This window comes from Myxine glutinosa, chromosome 5 (assembly GCF_964187855.1).
Source record: "Myxine glutinosa chromosome 5, kmMyxGlut1.1, whole genome shotgun sequence".
Classification (NCBI taxonomy): Eukaryota; Metazoa; Chordata; class Myxini; order Myxiniformes; family Myxinidae; genus Myxine; species Myxine glutinosa.
The window spans coordinates 96,380,022-96,399,517 of NC_136265.1; the positions used below are offsets into that span (position 1 = coordinate 96,380,022).

Genomic DNA, 19,496 nt, shown 5'->3' on the forward strand with positions numbered 1-19,496 from the left:
GTGGCAAATGTGTTACCAACCAAATATTGTTCCTGGACCTTCAATTAGTGGATTCCTGAAGAGTTTAGGTCTGTACAATAAAGTGCATACTCAACCACCATGAGCTACTCTAGTATAAACAGAACATCAAAAATGTCACCTCCAACAATGTACAATCGTGAAACATATACAAATATACAAGTAAGGTCGACCATAATTTACATAATTATACAGTAGTACACCATTATTTACATAATTATACAGTAGTACACCATATCAGTGGTTCTTCATGAAAAACGAGAGCACAGCACCCTTTCTAAAGACAAAAAAGTCTAATAGTGGTTCTTTGTGACAAAATGTTTTTTCATGGCACCCTTTCTGAAATGTGTATACATCTGTATTGCCCAGGGCTTTCTGCACACCTTGAGTGGAACTGCCCACCAGGTGTGCCTTGTGGATTCGCCCACCGACCACATTTCTAATAAATATTAACAATAATTGAGCTAATAAATATTTCTAAGGTACGTGTAAGCACTGGTACCTTTGATCTTGGTTTTTCCCTCTGAAATAGTCTCCTATGAACTCAAAAATAAAAATAAAAATAAAATCAAAATAAAATCAAAATAAAATCAAAAAATGAAATCAAAATCAAATCATCTATGAAATCAAAAATCAAAACAAAAATGAAATCAAAAATGAAAGCAAAATCAACTCAAATCATCTTCCTCTATCAATTTTTTTTTTTTCCCCAAAAAAAATCAAGTTTATTATCACAATCTTCTGATTTCGACTGAAGTATGTCAATGCTCCCTTTTTAAGAATTCACTTTTAAACCAATTAAAAGACAACATGCATAACCCCTTTTCCGATTTGGTCCAAATTCAATTTTGAAAACGAACTCAAAAAGTTCGGCCAAAAGGTCTAACCGATGAAAAATTATTGACAATTTAATTCAATTAGACTCAGATTATTATTGAAATTCAAAAAGTTATTTTCCATTTCAACTTCTGATGTCCACTCTTCGTGGTTCGATGGATGTGCGGAGTATCGTTGAGAGAGAGGAAGACAAATGATGAATTGCGAAAGATGATGGGAATAGAGCCTGTGGTTGATGCTGTGAAGAGGAACAGGCTGAGATGGTTTGGTCATGTGTTGAGGAAGGATGAAAGTGACTGGTTGAGAAGAGTGATGGAAATTGATGAAGAAGGAAGTAGAGGACGGGGAAGACCGAGAAAGACTTGGCTAAAGATGGTGGAAGAAGAAATGCGGGCAAGGGGGTTAACAAGGAGAGATGCAGAAAATAGGGCAAAATGGAGAAGATTGTCATGGGGACCGCAAGGCTAACCCCCACTCTAGCAGGGAAAATGGCCTTAAAATGCATGTTGTGTTGTATGTCCACTCTAATCCATTTCCCTATCAAATCTTACAAAGGAGCCTGGAAAGAATGGAAAATCAAAAGCTCTCTTAAAAGAACAATAATATGTTGTTCCAAACCCACAACAACAAATAAAATATCAGCCCAAAAAAATCCTAATAAAATTCAATAGAATTAGCTCAATTAGACATTTAGCTCAATACAGCCTGATTCCTCATTTCACAAGTAGGAAACACAATGCCGCTTCTTGGGGGTCCTCCAAGGAGCGAAAATATGCTTCCCACTCATCCTATTACCTCCATCAAAAAAGAGGATATTACATTTAAGCCCGTATGCTTGTCTGTCTGCACAGAACAATTTTGATTTTCTCTACATTCGTTGATATGAATGACAGAAAACTTCCATCACAGGTGCAACATCACCTGTGCAAGTGTGTAAAATCATAATCATGTCATTGATGACATGGTGTAGGCATCATAATTGTTTTAACACAACAATCTTAAAATCACTGAGAAAAAAAATCCTGGCAAAAATCCACAATCCTGATTGCTGTGTCAATGGTAATATTACCTACATAACATCTCATGGCAAGGGGCAATGCCACCTCATGCCATGCCCGATGAATGAATGAATGAATCCACGCCCGATGGTTCAGAGAAACAATAACGTTTACCTGCAGGACATATTTATAAACAACTCATTCGAACAAACGAAGCATTGAGATTTCATATTTTCAAAGAATTATTGGGTCAACACCTCATTTCATTCGCTCTTATATGAGCCTCAACCCAAGCGAGTGCAAGTGAGAAATGAAGAGAGAGATAGGGGGAGACAGAAAGATTGAGAGGGAGAGAGAGGGCAAACAAAGAAAGAAAAAAAACAGGAAAGATGATCTCTGATAATATTGATGACAGAAGACAGGTGTGATAACATAATGATATCACAAACATCACCTCGAATAAAAAATGAATTAATGTAGCAATGAGCAGAGACAGACAGAGACTCAGTGACAAGGAAGGGGGAAAAAACAAAAACCCTTGACAGGAGAAAGACTTCTGCATTTGCATCCCGGGAAACATTTGCTACTTAGAAGCATCTGCTGCTTAAAAGCATTTGCTACTTCTTTAAAGTAAGGCATAGTTTCAGATCAAACATCAAACAGATCTGTCATCATCATGATCTGCAAACAGATCAAAGTGTCATATTTCACAAAGAGCAGGGGGGGGGGTGAGGGGGAAGGGGGGCGGGGAGCCAGGAAGACAGGTAATACAGGTAGATTGGGAGAAGAAGAAGAAGAGAAAGATGAGGAAAAAACCAACAAGACTGGCGATGAACAACAGACAGAAGAAACGACATGAACAACAGTGCCCAGTGCTCTGAATGTCAAAGTGAAGAGATTCACAGAGGCGCGGGTAAACGGCGGGAGTAACTCTATGCACCATCCTCATTCCGCCTTAAGATGCAAAATTAATGTAGACTCCCGGTGCTTTTCATTTTACCTGCGTTGTTTTCAATCGGTGCTAGGTCTGAGATTGCCGGGAGCATTCGTACTGTGGTACTGTACTGTTCACTTCTGTACACTTCACTGGTCTGTACTTCTGGTCTGTACACTTCTGTTCGTACTGTACTGTTTGCCAATCGTACAAACAGCGCACGGAATCCTCCAGGACCATTCGCTCGATACAACTCACAATCGCGCTTTTCACCATACGCTGCTCCATCACCTCCTTCACACACACACATCTCTCACGAGCATTGCCTCACAATTCCTCATTTCAACATGCTCACCAGCAAAAACTTCCATACGCAATGCCTCATTCAAAAAAACCACAAACACCCTGCATCATCTGATCTACCTGGTGCCCTTCTAACTTAGTGCATCCCCAGTCATCCCTTACACTATTGCACATACCACGTCTCTCAAACTTCGAGCCTCGGTGCGTCATTACATTTTCAAAGCTCGGAGCCTTGCGGTCTCCGGCCCGATAACCGAAGCTCGCCCGGTCGGAACCCCGTCCCCATATAACCATACACCCATATACATACATATACACTCATACATACACACACACACACACACACACACATATACACTCATACATGCACACACTCATACATACACACACTCATACCTATACATACATACATATACATACATACACGCACTCATACCTATATATACATACATACATACTGTATACACTCACACATACACATCATCATACATAAATATCACACGCACATCTTCAAAATCTAAACAGTATTTTTAGAATTTCAATTTTTAAAAACCACATCACTGTTCATATCGGTAAATATTATTCCATCGTGTTTCTAATCGTGATATCAACTGTAACCTTTTCTTTAGGAAAAAAAATGGAATGATTTTGTACCTCTTCTTCAGCTTAGAACTTCAGGATGGATGACATTGCTGATAAAAGCTCCTTTTCTCTCTTTGAAGTGCTTGCCGCTTGGCAAACATTTTTATATTGTCACTGCTGCCAACGCGACGCCATGGCATTATTCATAACATTCATTCATTCATTCATTTAATGATCATTAAACATTATTCTTACGCTCATTAAACGCTCATTAAACATTATACGTTCATTAAACGATTACGAAAATAAAAACGAAAAACATTACGAAATCACGTTCACACCGTCACGTCAAACACTACCTTGCACACAAACATCGTCACAATGAAAACAGCGTCACAAACGTTACGTTACGTAATTCAAACCATGAACACATTGAATATTGGAGAGCCCATTGCCCAAACGAGTTGTTTTCTCTGGTACGTTTATCAAGTAATCAGATGTACATACACGTTAATCTTACTGCCGCCATGTTGGTGCTCGCCGTCACTGCGATGCGAAGCGAACGTTATGCGGGAGTCCAAACCTGAGAATGCTGGAGGCCCTAGCTGAAATTGGAAAAACAATATAGCCTATTTTACTCCAGGGGATCCCAGGATTACCCACCCAAAATATCGTTGCGATCGGTTCAGCCGTTTTTGCGGTACCTGGGAAAGGACGGACATTCGGTGAATTATAGAGAGCTTCGTAAGCGAACCTCTATGGCAATTGCATGTATATGTAAATCCATTCAAAATTTCACTGTCATTCCCCATTCCCTTGGGAACAAAATTTAATGTTGTCATTTCAAATGTCCCTTCCATGATCCGCCATCTTGCTCATGTGATCTTGCTTGGTCTGGCGCGACCGATAAATTATTTTCACCTGGTGATTAAAATCAATAAATTACAATACAGTACTGTGCAGAACGGATTTTGAATTCGAAACCGCTCATCATTTACGCCAGCTACACTGACTTCTTTTTTACACCAGCTACACCGACTTCAGTTTTCCGCCAGCTACACCGACTTCATTTAAGCCAGGTACACCGATTTGAGTTTTCCGCCATCTACACCAACTTAAGTTTTCCGCCAGCTACACCGACTTCATTTAAGCCAGGTACTGAAGTGCGGTGCTACGCACACAACTTGCTTGCCATAAAGGTAGGCCACAACGCGTTGGATAACCAAAAGAGTCTTTATTAGGAAAGCTCAAACTGTAGCACTGGGCGGGCTCGAGCTTGGAGCCTGCATATATGTGCCGGGGCCATGCCTAGTCCCCGGGCGTGGCCGATCGGTCGATAGGCGGGGCATGCCTTCCAGTTCCCCGTCTGGACGTTCGCGCCACCTGCTGGTGCGTTGAATTTGTGTCCTCTTGCTTGTGTCCGCCACACGCGCCCCCCCAGAATTCCCACGCACCTGAAGGGTGAGTTTGCGGGGAAGCCGGATGACCCGGCCGAAACGCCCCCTGGCGATGGGTGCCGGTCTGGGGGGTGGCGGGGCTGAGGGGTGCCGGGGTTCCGACCGCCGGTGGGCGGCCTCGACGAGGAGGAAGAGCTGCTGGCGGGGGTGCCGGGGGTCTGACCGCCGGGGGGCGGCCTTGACGTGGAGGCAGAGCCGCTGGCGTGGGGTGGTCTGGATTGAGGTGGGCCGGCTTGAGGCGGTCCACGGAAATGCGATCCGGGGCACCGCCGATGTCGACCGTGAAAAAATTTGTCCCCGGTCTCCAACACGCAGAAGGGCCCGTCGTACGTGGGCCGTAGCGGTACCCGGTGGGCGTCGTGCCGGATGAACACGTACTTGGCCGTGCGAAGCTCCGGGGCGACATGGGAAGGCGGGCAACCGTGGTGTGCCGTTGGCACCGGGGCGAACCTCGGGGCGGTCTCCTGAAGGGCGGAGCGCTGTTGTGCCGCGGACCAAGGAGCCGTGGAGTCGGGGATAAATTCACCCGGTACCTGCAGTGGTTGCCCGAAGACCAGCTCCGCCGAGGACGCGCGCAGGTCGTCCTTGGGCGCCGTCCTGAGGCCCAGCAGGACCCAGGGGAGTCTGTTGACCCAGCCGCCATCGCAGAGGCTGGCCCGGAGCGCGGCCTTCATGGAGCGATGAAAGCGCTCGCACAGGCCATTGGCCTGGGGGTGGTAGGCCGTGGTGCGGTGTAGTTTCACCCCGAGCCCTTGCGCCACCCCAGCCCAGAGCTTCGAGGTGAACTGGGGGCCGCGGTCGGACGAGTTGTCCGAGGGGGCACCGAACCGGGCAACCCAAGTGGCGATAAAGGCTTGCGCCACCTCAGCCGCAGACGTCACCGCCAATGGGATGGCCTCCGGCCACCGTGTGGTGCGGTCGACCATGGTGAGGAGGTCGGTGAACCCTCGCGAGCGGGGCAGAGGTCCCACCAAGTCGACGTGCACGTGGTCGAACCGCCGCTCGGGCACCGTGAACGGGGCCAACGGTGCCTGAGTGTGGCGGTGGACCTTTGCGCGCTGGCACGCGAGGCACGTCCTGGCCCAGTCGTGGACGTCCTTCCGGAGGCCATGCCAGACAAACTTTGCCCCGATGAGTTTCTGGGATGCCCTCGTGCCAGGGTGGCACAGGCCGTGGATGGTTTCGAACACCGGGCGCTGCCAGCCAGCGGGCACGATGGAGCGAGGCCGGCCGAGGGAGACGTCGCATAGGAGGGCAGTGCCCGTGACGTCGAACGGCACCGTGGTGACGCGGAGGCCCGTGACGGCGGTCCGCAACGCCTGGACGCCGGGGTCGGCGGTCTGGGCCTCCGCCATCCGGGCATAGTCGACCCCGAGGTGGACCGCGTGCACGGCGGACCGGGAAAGGCAATCCGCCACCGGGTTGTCCTTACCCGCCACGTGACGGATGTCCGTCGTGTACTCGGACACGGCAGAGAGGTGGCGCTGCTGCCGTGCCGACCATGGCTCGGCTACCTTGGCCATCGCGGAGACAAGGGGCTTGTGGTCTACGAAGACTGTGAACGGGCAGCCCTCCAGCAGATGGCGGAAGTGTCGGACCGCCAGGTGGAGTCCGAGCAACTCACGGTCGAAGGTGCTGTACCGGCGTTCGTGCGGGCGAAGCTGCCGGCTGAAAAACGCCAGCGGTTGCCAAGCACCACGCACCCATTGCTCGTGCACCGCGCCCACCGCGTAATCTGACACGTCGGTGGTGAGGGCGATCGGTGCATCGGGCGCCGGGTGCGCCAGCATGGTGGCGTCGGCCAGAGCCAGCTTTGCGCCTGTGAACGCCGCGGTCATCGGCTCCGACCATGCGATGTCACCTTTGCCCGGCTTGCCCCGGAGGTCCTCGTGCAAGGGGCGGAGGAGCTGGGCGACGTGGGCCACGAAGCGGTGGTAAACGTTCACCATGCCTAGGAACTCCTGGAGCCCCTTGACCATGCGGGGCCGCGGGAAATCCCTGACCGCCTCCACCTTGGCTGGTAGCGGGACGGCCCCGTGCTCGGTGATGCGGTGCCCCAAGAAGTCGATGGTGGTGATGTCGGTCGAAGACCTCAAGGGAAGGAAGAAGAAGAACGATCAGAGCAGCAATGTTTAATGAAATCGATTACAAACACACAGTGTGGAGCAAGGCTCAAAAATGCACCGCCTGACACGCAGCGGGCAATTTCTCAAGACACTCGCTGCAAAATAAGCAAAAAGGCATTTCATATATAGCAAAATATCAGACAAGAATCTGCGCTAAAGACAAAGCAAAACTGGGCCGTAAAGACCCACCTACCATCGTCCCTTCCTGCAGAAGGCCAAACTTAGACAAAAAAGATGTAAGCATAGGATAGGGTGACCCTTTTTGGCCCTTTATCTAAACACATCAGACCCGAGCGCAGGCCGAAGGAAATATTCTCATAATACCTTCAATGGTTTTCTTGACACTAGGCAAAATAGTAGATTAATGATTGAATACACATGCTGAATACACAACAATCAAAGGATATGTAATGTCTATATTTCTTTCCCTAGGTTGGTTATGTCCTTGATTTAGGAGACATACTGGAAACTACAAAGATATATAATTAATTATTCCCTTTGTGAAGAAGGCGTTTGGCAACATGTTTTCCCTGTACGTGGGTGGTGAGCATATTATCTACTGTCTGGCACATACATTCAAGGACTTGTTTACTGGGCTAAGGATCCACCCTGCACCTCGAGCCTCAAAACCATGTTTTGTCCACCCGCCTCTGCCTGCAGCTGAGTTCAAATCAGTTTTCAGAAGCACGATATATAATTTCAGATGTTATGATCAATTGAGTCATGGGGTTTAAACCCTAATGGCTAACAGTGACACCGAAATGGCACTTGGCAGGGTTGATGATTAGGCCATGCTGGCCCAGGCGTTCGAACAGCGTGCGGAGGTGGGGCAGGTGGTCTTCTCGGGACGCGCTCACGACGAGGATGCCGTCCAGGTAGACGAACAGGAAAGGTAAGTCGCGCAAGACGCTATCCATAAGCCGTTGGAACGCCTGAGCCGCATTCTTCAACCCGAAGGGCATCCTCAGAAATTCGAAGAGGCCGAAAGGAGTGATGACGGCCGTCTTCGGGACGTCGACCGGTTGGACGGGGAACCTGATGGTAGCCCCGGATGAGGTCCACCTTCGAAAACACGGTCGTGTTGGCCAACCGGGCGGAAAAGTCCTGAATATGCGGGACTGGGTAGCGATCGGGGGTGGTGGCATCGTTGAGCCGGCGGTAGTCCCCGCACGGCCGCCATCCCCCGCCGGGCTTCGGCACGATGTGCAGCGGGGAAGCCCAAGCGCTGTTGGAGCGCCGCACGATCCCCAGCCGCTCCAGCGTGGCGAACTCCGTTTTCACCACGGCGAGCTTCGTGGGCTCGAGTCGGCGTGCCCGGGCATAGACCGGCGGCCCGACCGTGTGGATGTGATGCTCCACCCCGTGTTTCATGGCCACCGCTGAAAAGGTGGGCCGCGTGAGGGCCGGGAAACTAGCGAGGAGGCGGGTAACGTCGTCCGCTGCCGGAAGCGTGCAAACTAAACTCGCCGGGACGGAACCCTCCAGCAAGCCGCTCAGTGAGCCGCTCAACGAGCTGCTCAGCGAACAAGCGAGCGAGCTCAAGATTTCTGCCTGGACGAGCCGTTTGTGCTTTACGTCGACCAACAACCCATTCGCACATAGGAAGTCCGCACCGAGCAATGCCATCGGCACGCTGGCGGTCACGAATGACCATTGAAAGCGCTGTCCTCCGAACCGCAGGGAGAGGCAGCGCTTCCCGAACGTGTGGATGGGTGTACCATTGGCGGCAAGCAGCGCGGGCCCCGGCCCGCGGTTCGCTTGTCGGACGGGTAGGCTGGGATGACGCTTACCTGCGCTCCTGTATCGCAGAGGAAACGGCGCCCGGACAATGTGTCCGTGATAAAGAGGAGGCTGCCGGAATGGCCGACGCTCAGGGCCGCTACCGAGTGCCGGCTTGGTAGTTTCCCGACTTGTCAAACGAGCACGGCGGGCAACACTTCCTAGCCTTGTGGCCAAACCTGGCGTGGTAAGAGCACCAGGCTTGCGGCGGCGGGGGCTTCGGCGGCCGCGGTTTTCTCGGCGGTGGTGGTGGTGGTGGGCGGGGCGTGGCAGCGGCCACGAGGGACACAGCAGCAACAGCCTCGGGATCCATGACGGCCGCACCGTAACCCGACCGCGTGTCACAAGCCGCGAAGAACTTGTCGGCCTCTGTAGCCAGGGCGCGGGGTTCTTTTAATTTGGAACCGGCCAGCGCGAGGCGTACCTGTGCGGGTAGCTGGCGTAGGAAGAGCGCCCGAAATAAGAAATCCGGGGCTTGGTCGCCCAGCAACGACAGCATATGATCCATCCGCACGGATGGTCGTGTGTCGTCGAGTTCGGGAAGGTCCAGGAGGCGGTCGGCCCGTTCGATCTCCGTGAGGCCGAACGTGGCGATGAGGAGACGTTTGAGCGCCCCGTACTTGTGGTCGACCGGTGGGTGCCGCAGGATGGACATGACTCGGGCGGCAGTGCCGGGCCCGAGGGAGGCGACCACGTGGTCGTAACGGGTCTCATCCGCCGTTATGCCTCGAAGCTGAAATTGTGCTTCGGCCTGCACGAACCACACATCGGCCTGTGCTTCCCAAAACTCTGGGAGTTTTACCATGACGGCGTTGTTGGCCATGGCGCGTTCGGTGGACAGCAACGGCTGAACCAATCGGGTTCACCAGTGAAGTGCGGTGCTACGCACACAACTTGCTTGCCAAAAAGGTAGGCCACAACGCATTGGATAACCAAAAGAGTCTTTATTAGGAAAGCTCAAACTGCAGCACTGGGCGGGCTCGAGCTTGGAGCCCGCATATATGTGCCGGGGCCACGCCTAGTCCCCGGGCGTGGCCGGGCGGTCGATAGGCGGGGCTAGAGTCCCTGTATAAAGAGAGTTGCGCCATGCGCTGACCCTAGATTTCTGGTCACGTGATTTCGTGGCGCCATTTTGTGTCTAACTTCACCGTGCGTGAACGTCAGCTTGGTACGGGAATGTTGTTTATTGCCAAACAAAATGACTGGTTGTTCTGCTTTTGGTTGTTCAAACCAATCTGGGAAATATAAGATGTATAGATTTCCAAGTGATAAAGTCAGAAGACAAATTTGGGAAGCGAAAGTCAGACGAAAGAGCTGGAAAGCGATCGACTCCTCGAGACTCTGCCAGGTAGGCCCACGCCGCTTGATGATCGATGTTCAAAAGCAATTCTATCTGCTCGGTTTTTTTTTGGTTGTCTGTCCGTTGAAAACCCTTTTAAAGGGAAGTGATTTGTGTTTGTTTATAATCTTCAAGGAGCTGACCAAAAATGCATTTCCGTGGGAAGAACCCTGCTCAATTTTTTTCGGGTAGTCCTAGCGGACCGCTTGTGATTCTTGTGACTTGTCACTTGTGAGGAGTGAACGGAGTAGTGATGGTGTCTCACTTGTGAGGAGTGAACAGAGTAGTGATGAGTCTCACTTGTGAGGAGTGAACGGAGTGGTGATGAGTCTCACTTGTGAGGAGTGAACGGAGTAGTGATGAGTTTCACTTGTGAGGAGTGAACGTAGTGGGATGAAGTGTTGGTCTGGTCAGAGTGTTGTATTACGGGCAGAGTTTTCTTACGGTCTGAATGTATGAATCATGTTCTGTACTGAATGTATGAACCAAGTTTTGTACTGAATGTTTACTGTGTTGGCCTCATCGTGTTCCTGGTGAAATTAAACAAGTTATGGTGAATACGACGTCTTATCTGTGCTTTTCCATATCTGTTTGACTAGACGAACCGTGCACACTGCAGGTATTTTTAAAAGTTTTTTCTCTGTTTAATTACGGCTTGGCGCAGTCGAAAATTAAGTGTTAATTAAGTCGCCAGCTATGAAACATATTAATCGATCAGGCAATATCCATCAGAGTTCTGGGCAAGGGTGTAGTAATAAATGAACGTTTCAATCTTACTAGATGCCGATGACGTTTTCCTTATGTCAGAGACAGAAGCTGACTTGCAGCTTGTTAAATCATTACAATGGAAATTGAATATAAATGTCGATAAAACTAAAGTTGTACACTATAGAAATATGGCAATACCACGTACAGAATTTGTTTTAAGTGTGTTAGACTATATGTCGGCTGGAAGTCCTACACCGGAATTGCTCTCGGCACCCTTTAAAAAATATTGGATATGCCCACACTCCTTTCTAAAAGGTATTAAAATTCAGAGAACGACAGCATTGGTTTGTCTTACTTATAATGTTAGCTCTTATATGCAGTGTTGGCTTGTAATATGCATTGCCATACCACTTTTAATATCACCACACAGCTCTTTTTCATGCCAATAGCTGAGTTTTTGACAAAACAAATATCACCTGTATGTAATAATAAGACTAAATATGTGTAGTAAATTTTTTTTTAGCAGGTTTAGAATATATCACCCCATATCGCGAATGTACATGTATATCTAATCCGACACACTTAGACACAAAATGGCGTCCAAATTTGAGTTGACACAACTCTCTATATACAGGGACTCCAGGCGGGGCATGCCTTCCAGTTCCCCGCCTGGACGTTCGCGCCACCTGCTGGTGCGTTGAATTCGTGTCCTCTTGCTTGTGTCCGCCACAGTACACCGATTTGAGTTTTCCGCCATCGACACCAACTTCAGTTTTCCACCAGCTGCACCGGTTGCAGTTATTATTATACAACAACCCATTACCGATTGCGACTGACCATTGTCAACGAAGCTCTCACTCTACACAATGCGTATTTTCATATTCATAAGATGGTTGTGATGTCTTTCTCCGCTCTTATTCTTCTTCCTCTTTACCACACCTGAGTTTGACATCCGTGGTTCAACCCATGATTTTAAAGCCTGTGATTGGCTGTGGGGCAAGAGAGAAACAGGAAGCTGATCCTGATGAGGGTGTGGCTCTTTTGTGGAGTGCTTTGGACTTTTTACTCAGAAAGGGGGAGGGGGTGTACTCAATTTGTCGATAATGGACGGATGGCTTGGCGAGCGCCAGCTTGCTGTTTGGTAGATGAAAACACAACCCTGGAATGTTGCTGCTGCTGTTTCGAATACAGCCGGTGGCTGCTGGTTGCATAATTTCTTTGGAAACGCTTTTGTGTCGCTGATGCAGTGCCCCAATTACCAGCGAGCTGGTACTCAATTTGCCGACCTCGGAATTGTGACGTGCCGAGTCAAACCCCTGGTGTTAATGCAACGAATGACTGGAATTCGAACTCAGGATCCTGGGATCCCAAGGCAGCACCCATCAGGCTATCCTGGAATGAGGGATATCCAAGAGAAAGGTGTTTGGTCATCCAACAAACACGTACCACAAATAAACAGCAACAACCTTTGTGACGTTGAACTCTGAAAATACCAACAGGGGTGTATCTTCTAGCTTGGCTTGTCGAACCTTATTTTCCCCCCCCCTTTTTTTTTTTTTTTTTCAGCGTTGGATATTTATGTGTGAAATACGTTCTGACAAGATTATCGCCTGGAAATGCTCCAGTAAAACACGCAGGTGGTGGTGACTTGTGAAAAAACAATTGAGAGTGATTCGAGAGAAGAAACGCAACATACAATGGGAAAGAGGAAGAAGAGTCGTACAGTGTTCGAGCGTGGATCCGGTTCGCGGGAAAGCGCACAGCGAAAGAAACTTTTCACACAAAGCGAGTTGTGAGTAGGGGAAAAGTTGTGGAGATTTCGGGTTTTCAACATCTTCGTGAGTTGATGAAGAGTTGTGGAGATTTCGGGTTTTAAACATCTTCGTGAGGAGGGGAAGAGTTGTGCTGTGGAGATTTGGGGTTTTAAGCATCTTTGTGAGTAGAGGAAGAGTTGTGGAGATTTCGGGTTTTAAACATCTTCGTGAGTAGAGGAAGAGTTGTGGAGATTCGGGGTTTCAAACATCTTCGTGAGTCGAGGAAGAGTTGTGGAGATTTCGGGGTTTCAAACATCTTCGTGAGTAGAGGAAGAGTTGTGGAGATTTGGGGTTTCAAACATCTTCGTGAGGAGGGGAAGAGTTGTGGAGATTTGGGGATTTAAATATCTTCATGAGTAGAGGAAGAGTTGTGGAGATTTGGGGTTTTAAATATCTTCGTGAGTAGAGGAAGAGTTGTGGAGATTTCGGGTTTTAAACATCTTTGTGAGTAGAGGAAGAGTTGTGGAGATTTCGGGGTTTATCATCTTCGTGAGTCGAGGAAGAGTTGTGAAGATTTCGGGTTTTCAACATCTTCGTGAGTTGAGGAAGAGTTGTGGAGATTTCGGGTTTTAAACATCTTCGTGAGGAGGGGAAGAGTTGTGGAGATTTCGGGTATTTAACATCTTCGTGAGTCGAGGAAGCGTTGTGGTGATTTGGGGTTTTAAACATCTTCGTGAGGAGGGGAAGAGTTGTGGAGATTTCGGGTATTTAACATCTTCATGAGTTGGGGAAGCGTTGTGGAGATTCGGGGTTTTAAACATCTTTGTGAGGAGCGGAAGAGTTGTGGAGATTTGGGGTTTTAAATATCTTCATGAGTAGAGGAAGAGTTGTGGATATTTTGGGTTTTAAACATCTTCGTGAGTGGAGGAAGAGTTGTGGAGATTTCGGGTTTTAAACCTCTTCGTGAGTAGAGGAAGTATTGTGGAGATTTCGGGTTTTAAACATCTTCGTAAGTAGAGGAAGTATTGTGGACATTTCGGGTTTTAAACATCTTCGTGAGTCGAGGAAGAATTGTGGACATTTCGTGTTTTAAACATCTTCGTGAGTCGAGGAAGAGTTGTGGAGATTTCGGGGTTTTAAACATCTTATCTTCATGAGTGGAGGAAGAGTTGTGTAGATTTCGGGGTTTTAAACATCATCTTCGTGAGTAGAGGAAGAGTTGTGGAGATTTCAGGGTTTTAAACTTCTTCGTGAGTGGAGGAAGAGTTTAGGAGATTTCGGGTTTGGAACATCTTCGTGAGTAGAGGAAGAGTTGTGGAGATTTCGGGTTTGGAACATCTTCGTGAGTAGAGGAAGAGTTGTGGACATTTCGGGTTTGGAACATCTTCGTGAGTAGAGGAAGAGTTGTGGAGGTTTCGGGTTTGGAACATCTTCGTGAGTCGAGGAAGAATTGTGGAGATTTGGGGGTTTTAAACATCTTGTCTTCGTGAGGAGGGGAAGAGTTGTGGAGATTTCGGGTTTGGAACATCTTTGTGAGTGGAGGAAGGGTTGTGGAGATTTGGGGGTTTTAAACATCTTGTCTTCGTGAGGAGGGGAAGAGTTGTGGAGATTTCGGGGTTTTAAACATCTCTGTGAGTCGAGGAAGAGTTTTGGAGATTTGTGGTTTTAAATATCTTCGTGAGTGGAGGAAGAGTTTTGGAGATTTCGGGTTTGGAACATCTTTGTGAGCACAGGAACAGTTGTGGAGATTTTAGGGTTTTAAACATCTTGTCTTCGTGAGTAGAGGAAGAGTTGTGGAGATTTCGGGTTTGGAACATCTTCGTGAGGAGGAAGAGTTGTGGAGGTTTCGGGTTTGGAACATCTTTGTGAGCAGAGGAAGAGTTGTGGAGATTTTAGGGTTTTAAACATCTTGTCTTCGTGAGTAGAGGAAGAGTTGTGGAGATTTCGGGTTTGGAACAGCTTCATGAGTAGAGGAAGAGTTGTGGAGGTTTCGGGTTTGGAACATCTTCGTGAGTAGAGGAAAAGTTGTGGAGGTTTCGGGTTTGGAACATCTTCTTGAGTGGAGGAAGAGTTGTGGAGATTTCGGATTTTAAACATCTTCGTGAGTCGAGGAAGAATTGTGGAGATTTCGGGATTTTAAACACCTTCGTGAGTGGAGGACGAATTGTGGATATTTCTGGGTTTTAAACATTTTCATGAGTGGAGGAAGAATTGTGGACATTTCGGGTTTTAAACATCTTTGTGAGTAGTGGAAGAACTGTGGACATTTCGGGTTTTCAACATCTTTGTGGAAGAGTTGTGGACATTTCGCGTTTTAAACATCTTCATGAGTAGAGGAAGAGTTGTGGAGATTTCGGGGTTTTAAACATCTTATCTTCGTGAGTAGAGGAAGAGTTGTGGAGGTTTCGGGTTTGGAACATCGTCGTGAGTGGAGTAAGAGTTGTGGAGATTTTGGGTTTTAAACATCTTGTCTTCGTGAGAAGGGGAAGAGTTGTGGAGATTTCAGGGTTTTAAACATCTTCGTGAGTCGAGGAAGAGTTTTGGAGATTTGGGGTTTTAAATATATTCCTGAGTAGAGGAAGCGTTGTGGAGATTTCGGGTTTTAAACATCTTCGTGAGTGGAGGAAGAGTTCTGGAGATTTCGGGTTTCGAAAATCTTCGTGAGTAGAGGAAGAATTGTGGAGATTTCGGGTTTGGAACATCTTCGTGAATAGAGGAAGAGTTGTGGAGGTTTCGGGTTTGGAACATCTTTGTGAGTGGAGGAAGGGTTGTAGAGATTTCGGGATTTTAAACATCTTCGTGAGTAGAGGAAGAATTGTGGATATTTCGGGGTTTTAAACATTTTCTTGAGTGGAGGAAGAATTGTGGACATTTCGGGTTTTAAACATCTTCGTGAGTCGAGGAAGAATTGTGGACATTTCGTGTTTTAAACATCTTCGTGAGTCGAGGAAGAATTGTGGACATTTCGGGTTTTAAACATCTTCGTGAGTCGAGGAAGAATTGTGGACATTTCGTGTTTTAAACATCTTCGTGAGTCGAGGAAGAATTGTGGACATTTCGGGTTTTAAACATCTTCGTGAGTCGAGGAAGAGTTGTGCAGATTTGGGGTTTTAAAAATCTTCGGGACATATCTGTCATTTGTACCATAGACCCGAAGTACATCTCATTTACAAAATCGATCTCAACTAGAACGGCACTCAGTGGAGAGCAAACCTCCGCCTGTTGGCCATATCTATCACTCAATGGTGAAGAATCACTTAAAAAATTATACTTGCCGGATCCGGATCCAGATCTTCACCAAAATTGAATCGATTCTTCCTTGTCTCACACACACAACCTGTCCAATAAGTTTCTTCCAAATCAATCCACAACTTTTTGAGATATCCTGCTATGTATCGTTTTTGGCCCCATCTCCCAATGGTGAAGAATCGCTTTAAAAATTCTTGTGGCCGGATCCGAATCCGGATCTTCACCAAAATCTAATAATTTCGACCTTGTCACACGCTACATATCTGCCAAATTTCGTCTGAATACGCGCACAACCTTTTGAGATATGTCGTTCAAAAACGGACAAACAAACGGACAAACATACAAGGGTGAAAACATAACCTCCATCCACCTTTGGTAACGAGGTATATTCAAATCAAATGGTTGGTTCAAATCTTTCACCTGATGATGAAGGGGATAATGGATGTTTTAGAAATTGATCCACCAACGTGGAATTTTCTTAAAATACCATTTTTAAGAATTGTTTATTTCTAACAATGTCATGTGAGAATGGTGAAGGGTAGGCAGGGACATAAATACAAGTTTGTGTGGCAAGGGTGCCCGGAGGGCGTGAATGGTGTTGGTGTCCTGTTTTCTGAGGAGATTGTAGACAGTATGGTGAGTGTGACTTGAGTGAGTGATAGGTTGATGATGGTGAAAATGATGATTGGAAAGCTCTTGATGAACGTCATCTCGGGATATGCTCCGCAGGTTGGTCGGAGCGATGAAGAGAAGGACAAGTTCTGGTGTGCGATAGAGAAGCTGATGGAAAACGTGAAAGATGAGGAAGTTGTTGTGGTAGGAGGAGACCGAAATGGACATGTGTGAAGGAGTATGGATGGTTTTGAGGGAGTTCATGGAGGTTATGGATATGGTGTGAGAAATGGAGAGGGTGAAAGGTGATTTGTTGATTTGTAATACTCAGTTCCAGAAACAGGGTAATGAGCTTGTTACATACACGTCAGGTGGGTCGACGACAACCGTTGACTACCTGCTGGTGCGTAGGCGAGATAGGGGGCACCTCCGGGACACAAAGGTGATCCCGGGGGAGGAGGCTGTTTCACAGCACCACTTGGTTGTCTGCGACATAAGGGTGAAAGGTGTGAGGAGAGCTCGGCGGGTGAAGTACCAACCGAGAATGAAGGTGTGGAGGTTGAAAGAGGTGACAGTGAGGGAGGCATAAAAAGAGAGGGTGAGTATGGCAGAGCCGTTGGTGAGGTATGTGGATGGACAAAAGGACCACCGAGGCACTCGGAAACATGGTGGTGGTATGATGAAGTTGGAAAGAAGATTGACGAGAAGAGGAAGAAGTTCAAGGAGTGGCAGAAGGCGAAGGGTATGGGGGCAGAAAAGGCAGAGCATGAAAGTTATAAGGCAGCGAAGAAGGCTGCAAAGAAAGAGGTAGCAAAGGCACAGGAGGCATGTAGGAAAATGTTTGGAGAATGCTTAGATTTGGAAGAGGGTCAGAGAGCGGTATTCAGGATTGCAAAGCAGATAGCTAAAGAGAGGTATGATGTGATGGGGGTGAGTTGCTTGAAGGATGAAGTGGGACAAATCGTTGTGGACCCAGATGGAATTAAAGGAAGATGGAAGAGATATATGGAAATACTGTTGAATGCAGAGAATGAATGGGATGGCAACATAGAGAGTAACCCAGTTTTAGGACCGGCAGAGAAGATAACCGAGAAGGAAGTTGAGGAAGCGATAAAAGCAATGAAGAGTAGAAAAGCGGGAGGGCCGACGGGAGTTGTGGGAGATATGTTGAAGGCAGTGGGAAATTGGGGTGTGAAGAGAATGACAGAGATCTGTAATCTGGTGGTGAAAGAAGGCCGCATTCCGCTGGATTGGGAACTGAGTACCCTCGTCCCTCTATACAAGGTGGAAAGGTGACCGTCCGGACTGCGGATCGTATCGAGCGATAAAGTTATTGGAGCTGTGAATGAAGGTATTGGAAAGGGTGTTGGAGAGGAGGATACGGAAGAAAGTGAAGATTGATGAAATACAATTTGGATTTATGCCAGGAAGAGGAACGACAGACATGCTTTTTATTGTGAGGCAGTTGCAGGAGAAGTACATGGAGAAGAGGAAGAAGTTGTTTCTTGGGTTTGTTGATCTGGAGAAAGCATTCGATAGGGTTCCACGTGAAGTAGTGACATGGGCATTGAGGAAGTTAGGAGTGGAGGAATGGTTGATCAGAGTAGTGATGGCAATGTACAAAAGAGCACGCACAGCTGTAAGGACGAAGGACGGGAACAGTGGTAAGTTTGAGGTGAAGGTGGGAGTGCATCAGGGGTCGGTACTTAGTCCACTACTATTTGTAGCTGTGATGGAGGTGCTGGCTCGGAACGTAAAGGAGGGTTTACCATGGGAGTTGTTTTTTGCAGATGATCTGGTGTTGATTGCAGAAAGTATGGATGGCACAAGTGGAAGGAATGTATGGAGACAAAAGGTCTGAAGGTGAATATCGGAAAAACAAAGGTGATGGCAAGTGGTAAAGCATGTGGTGAGGTGGAGAGAACTGGGAAGTGGCCGTGTGCTGTGTGCAGGAAGGGTGTCGGAGTGAATTCCATTCAATGTGCAATGTGCGCTGAGTGGGTTCATCAAAAATGTAGTGGTTTGAGAGGGTCATTAACCAGTGTGGCAGCTACATTCAAGTGAAAGATGTGCACAGAGGGAGCTGCAAATGGAGGAAATGTTGAGTTGGATTTTGTAGACGGCGTGAAGCTGTAAGGTGTGAAAACATTTTGTTACCTCGGAGACATGCTGAATGGAGAAGGTGGATCAGACTCGGCAACGGTTGCCAGAGTGAGATGTGCATGGAAGAAGTTTCGGGAACTGAGTGGCGTTCTGACGAGGAGGGGAGTGTCGTTGAATCTGAAGGGAAAGGTGTATGCTGCATGTGTGAGAAGTGTTATGATTTATGGGAGCGAGACATGGGTAATGAACGTAGAGCAGCAACGAAGGCTGGAAAGGGTGGAAATGCGAATGGTTCGGTGGATGTGTGGAGTATCGTTGAGAGAGAGGAAGACAAATGATGAATTGCTAAAGATGATTGTGATAGAGCCTGTGATGGATGCTGTGAAGAGAAACAGGTTGAGATGGTTTGGTCATGTGTTGAGGAAGGATGAAAGTGAGTGGTTAAGAAGAATGATGCAAATGAATGTAGAAGGAAGTAGAGGACGGGGAAGACCGAGAAAGACTTGGCTAAAGGTGGTGGAAGAAATGCGGGCAAGGGGGTTAACAAGGGGAGATGCAGAAAATAGGGCAAAATGGAGAAGATTGTCATGGGGACCACAAGGCTAACCCCCGTTCTCCCCGCCGTTAGAACTATACTGCTGCTAGGCAGGTCTCAAGCGTGCGTCAGCATTAATTGATTGGGGAACGTCATTCCATG

The 19,496-nt window shown here is 47.7% G+C and overlaps 1 protein-coding gene across 2 annotated transcripts in view; it reads left to right on the top strand.

Annotated features, from left to right (window-relative positions):
• Positions 1-12,751: 12,751 nt before the first annotated feature.
• LOC144891990 (uncharacterized) overlaps positions 12,752-19,496 on the top strand; it is a 67,479-nt gene continuing 60,734 nt past the window's right edge. Inside the window, exon 1 of one of the 2 annotated variants that reach the window (XM_078777148.1) lies at positions 12,752-12,873. The gene's annotated coding sequence lies outside the window, so the exon portion shown is untranslated. The remainder of the gene's footprint in view (positions 12,874-19,496) is intronic. The other variant, XM_078777149.1, reaches the window with a different exon arrangement.